Here is an 8,328-nt window from a genome sequence, read left to right as displayed (position 1 = left end):
CCCCAGTGAAATAACCTAACATGATGCCAGGTAGACTAGAGGTATTTTTTTGCATGAAGAAATGCATAAATATTAATGTTGTTATTGAGGGCTTCTTCCTATGACCCAGGAAACATGCTAATTTTCTCCTCACAGCAATGCTGTAAAGTAGATGCTGCTATCATTTCCATTCTACAAATCCAGAAATTAAACTCAAAGAGGCTGAATCACTTGATCAAAGACACACAGACAGGAAGTAGAAAAGCAAGGTAGCTCTCAATGAGAGGTCTGCCTCCTCAAGCAATAGGCAGAACATGGTCATTGCCTGTGGCCTGCCGCCACTACTGCTGCACCTGCTTTGCTGTTTCTTCAGACCCCAGCAATGGGCTGCTGTTCACACTGAGGCCTGGCTAATGTCCCGCTGGGAAGGGCCAGCCCCTGACTGCTATCCCCAGGCCAGAGCATACTGAGCCCCTCAGGGTGGGTCAGCCCCAGACAAGGGCCCAAGCTGCCAAGCTTCAAGTGGCCCCTCAGCTGTCCCTCTTCATCCTGACCCTTCCCTTGTATTGGTGGCTGCTCAGAGTCTTGCCCTTTTCCTCCCAAAATTATGGCCTAATGTCTCAGGAAAGTCTGAGCCCAATGTCAATAAATACTCCAGTGGATGTTTAGAAAGTTGTTCTTACTCTTATTTCCTCTTTCTTTGGGATCTGTAATACTTTCTCATAGCAATAGGTGTCTCCTATGAGCTTGTAAACTAAGGACCTAATTATATTCTCGTCCTTACCAAAAAGCCAGTAAGAAAAAATAATTCACTATACCCCAGGGTTGACCAATGCGAAGAATGAGGCAAAAGTCACACACTGTTCCTGCCTCTAAAAATGTCTGTGGTTCTTTTGTGCACTGAGTCCCATCTTATCTAGGCCTAGGGGGAGGGGACTACATGAGGATTAAGGAGGCAGACTGGTCCTTGCCTGCTACCCTCCCACAGGAGTGTACTGTCTGTGGGAAGGACAAGCAGAAATATAACTTGATCACCATAACACAGGTAGACTTTTGATTTGTCAAAAAGTAGAGTTTCCCCAGAGGAAGCAATGGATATGAAGACAAATTCACCTAATCTAACACTGATTCAAGCACCTCTGACATGTTGCTGAGATGTTGGAGTCCACCAAGAAGAGGCAGCTGGAGTTTCTAACTCTCTATCTCTCTCCCTTCCTCTCTGTAAAAAAAAAATCAATAAAATATTAAAAAAAAAAAAAAAGAAGAGGCAGCTGGAAAGCTTGTTCAGAACAATAGCCAGACCTCTAATGACAGATATGAGAGATGACAGACAAGGCATGGAATCTTATCTGTATCTTTCTGGAAGAGTTTTTAGATTTGAGTAAAGGTGAACAGCTAGTATTCATTGACAGCTGTAGTGGACACACTCTAAGCTTACCCCAATGAGTCATGTCCATGCATATTCCCCTCCATTTGGGTGTGGGGTGGAATATGTGCTTCTAACTAATAAAATATGGTGAAGGTGACACAGGATGTCACACCTGTGACTACATTACGATGGAGATAGGAGACCATCATGCTAGAAAACACTAGGAAGATCCTCTTGCTGATCTTTGAAAAGCCATATTGTAACTTCATAGAGAGAGCCACATGGCAGGGAACTGTAGGTGACCTTAAGGACCTGAGGGAATCTATTCAGCCAACAACCACGTGACCTTGGCAGAGGACTTCAAACTCCAGATAAGAATGCAGTCTGGCCCTAGCCAGTTTGGCTCAGTGGATAGAGCGTTGGCCTGTGAACTGAAGGAGGGACATCTGTAATAGTTTCAACAATAAAGATATTAAAATAAAATAAATTTAATTTTTTTTAAAGACTGATGAAACTAACAGCCTAGAATAACTCCAAAGGGGATTCCAGCACATGCCCAGGTTGTGGGCTTGATCCCCAATAGGGGGCGTGCAGGAGGCAGCCAATCAATGATTCTCTCTCATCATTGATGTTTCTATCTCTCGAGATCTCTCTCTCTCCCTTCCTCTCTGAAATCAATAAAAATATATTTTTTAAAAGAATGCAGCCTGGTCAACAATTCAACCTCAGCCTTGTGAGACCCTGAGTGAAGGATCCAGCTAAGCTGTGCCTGGACTTTTTTTTGTGGCCCACAAAACTGTGAACTAATAAATGTTATTCTTTTTTAAAAAATGTATGTTCTTTTAAGCTGCTAAATGTGTAGTAACTTGTTACCCAACAATCTAAAATGAGTACAACAATATTACTAGTTCATAATATGAATAGACATTTGACGCCAAGGTCAGATCACTTCCTAGGGTGAACCAACAAAACTCAAGTAGACATGGAAGTGACTTCTTACAGTTCTGAAAGCCATAAAAGAATCCATGAGAACCATATTGTTCCACAGAAACTGTACCCATTAAGACAAGCTCCCCAGGGCATGTGATGGCTAAACAATTCTGGAGAGAAAAGATGGCATCTCTGTCCTCAGATGGCCATAATCAAAGAAAAGGTTGAGGGAAAAGGGAATGTCTTCAAGTTTCCAACAAAGTCCAAGAAGCCACATACATGGTTGAGCTTGAACTCTTAGGGGCAAACTGGAGGGGGCTTAAAAAGGTAAAAATGCAGAAGTAGAAGAACATGATGATGCAGGAGAAGTGAAAGTGAAAACTGAAGACAGACTTTTTGGGCACATAATCCAATTTAAGGAACACACATAGCCATGGTTGCTATAGAAACCCCAAATTTGAGGATCTGAGTAATTCCCACTACTGAAATTTCAAAGATGACATTTTTCAAAGTACTTAAATACCCCAAATGAGCAGAAGGTGAAACACCTTCCTAAACATCAGGTACATTCACACAGTACTTTTAATTTATTGAACAGTTTTTAAGGGAGTAACTTAATTTCACTAAAAACTAAAATATTTGGCTGAGAGCATCATAAAACAGGCCTCTAGCACTGCTCTGTAGCTTAGAGCCTACATGAGGAGCATCAAAAATACACAGTCCCAATCTTGCTATATGAACAAGAACAAATATTAAATACATTTCTGGAAAATTAAATAAATAATGATTAGTTCCACTTCTAGTTCAAGTCAATGAACCAGATATATGTATTTACTGTCTCTTTATGAATTAGGTTCATCAAAAGAATGATAAAACAGAGTTAAATGTGCAGGAGGGTGTTTATTAGGAAGTGCCTTTGGGAGAAATATCCATAGAAAGCTTGAGAAGGGAGCAAGACTGGACAAACTGGTCACACGAGCTATGATACAGGATTTGGTGAACCACACAGGACAGTCTAGAGATAGAATAGCCCTTCAGAGTTGTCTTAAGTTAGGCTCAGTATCTTGAGATGGCAAGATATTACCTTAATAAGTCATTAAATGTGGCTATACTAGGAGGGGTCTAATCTTGGGAAAATTGACTATTGACTTTCTGCAGCTGAGGCAAGCCCTAAAGAGGCAGACAGCCCTAAAGGGGAGTCCTCTCAGCAAGAAGGCCTTCATTAATAGCGGGTGTAGGTGGCAAGTCTTTGTGTTCACCACTTTTCCTCCCTTTAAAATAATCATGCAAAAACAAATATAATATGACAGCAAGAAAGAATGGGAGAAGATGCTCAAATGCATTAGTTATTAGGAAAATGCAAATCAAAACCACAGTGAAGTAGAACTTCACACCCACTAAGATGACTAATATCAAACGATATTAAAAATAGTAAGTGTTGGTGAGAATGTGGAGAAATTGGAGCCCTCATGCATTGCTGGTTGAAATGTAAAATGATGAAGCTGCTGTGGAAAACAGTTATACAGTTTGTCAAAAAGTTAAACATAGAATAATCGTGTGACTCAGCAGTTCTGCTCTTATATACCCAAAATAACTAAAAAGTGTCCAAAATATATATGTACATACATGTATATAGCAGTGATACGAAATATTTGGATTGGAACCTGGATTCTTTGTCCTCCAGAGTCAAAGAATGAATTCACGGACAGAGAGCAGTATAGCAAATGTGGAAATTTATTGAAGAACAAGTACAGATTCCCACGTGGGGAAAGGGAAAGTGTCCCACAGAATGGACTCCCACTTGGGGAGGGGGAAAGGGTCCCCCAGACTTCCTGTTTCCACGGTTTATAAAGGCTGCAGTTCCTGTGTCCTGATATCCCCTCTAATTGGTCACTATTCCTTTTTGAATTGGTTACTATAGTGATTCCTGAGGCCCTCCTCCCTCATAGTCCTTCCATTCCTTCTGGGCTTTCTTCCTCCTTCTTTATTTTGTTACTATAGACCTTTTTGACTACTTCCAGTTCCCTTGTCTTATGGAAATGTAACTGCACCTGGCTTCCTTGTGTTATGGAATTGTACCTTGTCCCAGTCTGTAGCCCTGTTGTGTTGTTTTTTTTTTCATGGACCCAATTCTAAAAATTCCCTAAGCCTGCCTATATCCCCCTAAAATTCCTGTTTCAGCAGCAGTATTCTCAATAGCCAAAAGTGAAACTAGCCAAAATGTCCAACTTTAAATGAATTGATAAACAAAGTGTGACATTCATATGTGGAATCTAATGAGCAAAATAAATGATGAACAAAGCATCCAGAAACATATAAGCATGGAACAGACTGATGAATTTCAGAAAGAAGGTGGGGGTGGAGGGATGAAGGAGAGATTAACAGGGGAACTTATATACATACTAGAGGCCTGGTGCATGAAATTCATGCATGGGGGGGAGTCCCCTCAGCCCAGCCTGCACCCTATCCAATCCAGGACCCCTCGGAGGATGTCTGACTGCCAGTTTAGGCTTGATCCTCAGGACATCCCTCTCACAATCCGGGACCGCTGGCTCCTAACTGCTCACCTGCCTGCCAGCCTGGTCACCCCCAACTGCCCCCCCCCCACCAATGTGGTCGCCCCCAAATGCCCCCCCTGCTGGCCTGGTTACCCCCAACAGCCCCCCTCTCCCTGCCTGGTCACCCGTAACTGCCCCCCTGCCAGCCTGGTCACCCCTCACTGTCCCCCCTGCTGGCCTGGTCACCCCACACAGCCTGATGTTCAGTCATTTCGTTGCCCTTCACTAACCCCCCTGCCGACCTGGTCGCCCCAGGCAGCCTAGTGCTCAGTCATTTGGTTGTCCCTCACTAACCCCCTACTGGCCTGGTCACCCCACACAGCCTGCTGCTCAGTCATTTGGTCATCCCTCACTGCCCCCCCTGCTGACCTGGTTGCCCCACTCAACCTGTTCAGTCGTCTGTTCGGTTGTCTGTTCAATTGTGATGGCCCCTAGCTCTTTATATATATAGACTAGGGGCCCAGTGCACGAAATTCATGCACTGGGGTGGGGGTGTTCCTCAGCCCAGCCTGCCCCTTCTCACATACTGGGAGCCCTCAGGGGATGTCCTAGTGACAGCTTAGGCCCTCTCCCTGCTCCCCTTGGGGATAGGGCCTAAGCCGCAGTCTGGCCTCCCTTTGTGGTAGGCGACCGGGCTGATCAGGGGAAGGCACCAGCCCCATCACCCCGCCGTTGAAGCCACTGCCAGTCACCAAAGCCAGCAAGGTTTTTTCATCAACACAGACTCCAGTCCCTTCACCATGAAAAAATGACAACTTTCTTTAGGCATTTTCAAGATGTGTCTTTCATATAATAATAATTTCTTTATTATTTTTTTAATCCTCACCTGAGGATATGTTTCCATTGATTTTTAGAGAATGGGGAAGAGAAAGGGAAAGACAGAGAGAAACATCAAAGTGAGAGGAACACTTTGATTGGTTGCCTCCTGCATGAGCCCTGACCTGGGTCCCAGCCAGGGAGGAGCCTGCAACCTAGATACATGCCCTTGGTCAGAATTGAACTCAGACCCTGCCTTCAGCAGGCCAAGGCATTATCCACTGAGCCAAACCGGCTAGGGCAGGATATGACATTTCTTAGCCCTCCAGCAGCGGACCTTCTTTTTTTTCGCCAGGAGTATGGTGAAAAACCCTAGATCACCTTTTTGGATTTTTATTACCCAAGTTACTAAGAATATTACCAGTGGCATACAGGGAGCTTAGCCAATGAGCAGTCAGAAAAGGTGTTTCCTCTGTAGTTCACACCAATCGCCGGCTTGCCCCCTGCCCCCCGGCCCAGACCTGATGCCTCTGGCCCAGGCTTCAGGCCTGGGCAGGGGATCCCCATTTCCCCTGATCACCAGCTCCGCCCTCGCCCAGGCCTGACGCCTCGGTCAGAGGAGTCGACCCCCATCACCATCCGATCGCTAAATTGGCCCCTTACCCAGGTCTGACGCCTCCACCAGAGGTGTCAGGCCTAGGCAGGGGACCCCCATCTCCCTCCGATTTCCGGCTCTGTCTCCCGCTCAGGCCTGACGCCTTGGCCAGAGGCATCGACCCCCATCACCCTCCGATCGCCAGATCAGCCCCTTGCCCAGGCCTGACGCCTCCGCCAGAGGTATCAGGCCTGGGCAGGGGACCCCCATCTCCCTCCGATCACCGGCTCCGTCCCCCGCCCAGACCTGATGCCTCTGGCCCAGGCATCAGGCCTGGACAGGGGATCTCCATCTTCCCCTGATCACTGGCTCGGCCCTCGCCCAGGCCTGATGCCTCAGCCAGAGGTGTTGACCTCCATCACCCTCCAATCACCGGATCGGCCCCTTGCCCAGGCCTGACACCTCTGCCAGTGGTGACAGGCCTGGGCAGGGGACCCCCATCTCCCCCCATCACCGGCTTCTGGGGCTTCTGGGGCCGGGGGCGGCAGGCAGGAAGCTTCTGCAGCTGCACACGGGAGCCTGGATGGCAGCTGGCAGCTACGCTGTCCCACCCTGCCTGCACTATGCAAATTAGCCGCCATATTTGTTGGCAGTTAATTTGCATATTGTGCTGATTAGCCAATGGGAGGTGTAGCGAAGGTATAGTCAGTTACCATGTTTGTCTATTATTAGATAGGATATGCATAGCTCATGGACACAGACAATAGTGTGGTGAAGGCTTGGAAGGGGCAGGTGGGGGGTGGAGAAGGCCAATGGGGAAAAAAAACAACAAAGGGGACATCTGAATACTTTCAACAATAAAGATAAATTTTTAAAAAGTGGTTTATAGCTTTAATAATAATATTAAAGATAATATTTTTTAAAAAGAAAGAAGCCAGACACAAAAAGTCATATATTGAGAAACCAAGATGGCGGCATAGGTAACCACCGGAAATTGCTGTCTCCCACAACAACTTCAAAAATACAACTAAAAGATGGAACGGACATCATCCAGAACCACAGGAAGGCTGGCTGAGTGGAAATTCTACAACTAGAAGAAAGAGAAAAGCACACTGAGACTCAGAGGAGCTGCGGAAGTAAAGTGCAGAGGTACGGAGGATGGAGCACGCGCGGAAAGGGGCTGGCACCTGAGGACGCGGCTGTCTTTTTGAATCAGGAGGGAGTCTCAAGCTCCCGACTGCTCTGAACTCCAGTTCCAGGAAGTCTCTGGGGACCCAGACTCATATGGAGAGAAACTGGACTGTCTGGCAGTGGGCAGAACTCGGAACTTGAGGGCGGCTTTCCCTCAGAGGTGCTTGCAGCAATTACCCGGACACTGAGACTCGAGGCCCCTTAGGGCAGGGCTGAGGATCAGCCATAGCTGCTTGCTCTGCCCTGTTGATTCCTTGAGACCCCGCCCCACCCAGGCTGCAGCAGAGGCTTTTGCATATGAATGCCCTGGCCCTTTGCAATCTGAAAATTACCTAACAAACTGCAGCTGGGCCAGACAGACCCAGAACTTCCAAGAGAAGGCCCAAGGCCCCACAGCAGCTTGCATTGCTTCACAGCTGGGCCTCATCTGGGCACCTCCAAACCCCAAAAAAGGAAGGGGAATCTGCAGATCTCTTCGTAGCTCCTGCTGGGTAGCCTCAGGCAGAGGCTAAATTAGCACCTCCTTAGATCCAAGAGCCAGTGTACCCAGTGGTCAGAGTGGGACCATCCAGATTACAACTCCTCAGATCCATAAGGGACACACTCAGGGGGCAGACTCAGTGATCACCAAAGCCCCACTGAAGCAAGTCTTGCCCCAGAAGGGTGTCTCCAGCACAGAAGTTCTCCCACTGCAGACACAGCTGATTCTCACAGCCAATTGGCCTGGAGGTCAATTCCTCCCAGTGATAACTACAACAATCAAGGCTTAATTACAACAAGACTGTGCAACAAAGCCCACAAGGGGGTGCACCAAGAGTGTCTACCTCAGGTAATTGGGACACTTAGCACAGAAAGGCACTCTATCGACACAGCGAAGATATTGAAAACCTATTTAAAGAAATAATGACAGAAAACTTCCCCTATCTGGTGAAAGAAATAGACTTACAAGT

Source organism: Myotis lucifugus, unplaced genomic scaffold, assembly GCF_000147115.1.
Source record: "Myotis lucifugus unplaced genomic scaffold, Myoluc2.0 scaffold_40, whole genome shotgun sequence".
Classification (NCBI taxonomy): domain Eukaryota; kingdom Metazoa; phylum Chordata; class Mammalia; order Chiroptera; family Vespertilionidae; genus Myotis; species Myotis lucifugus.
Note: the sequence above shows the minus strand (reverse complement) of the source record.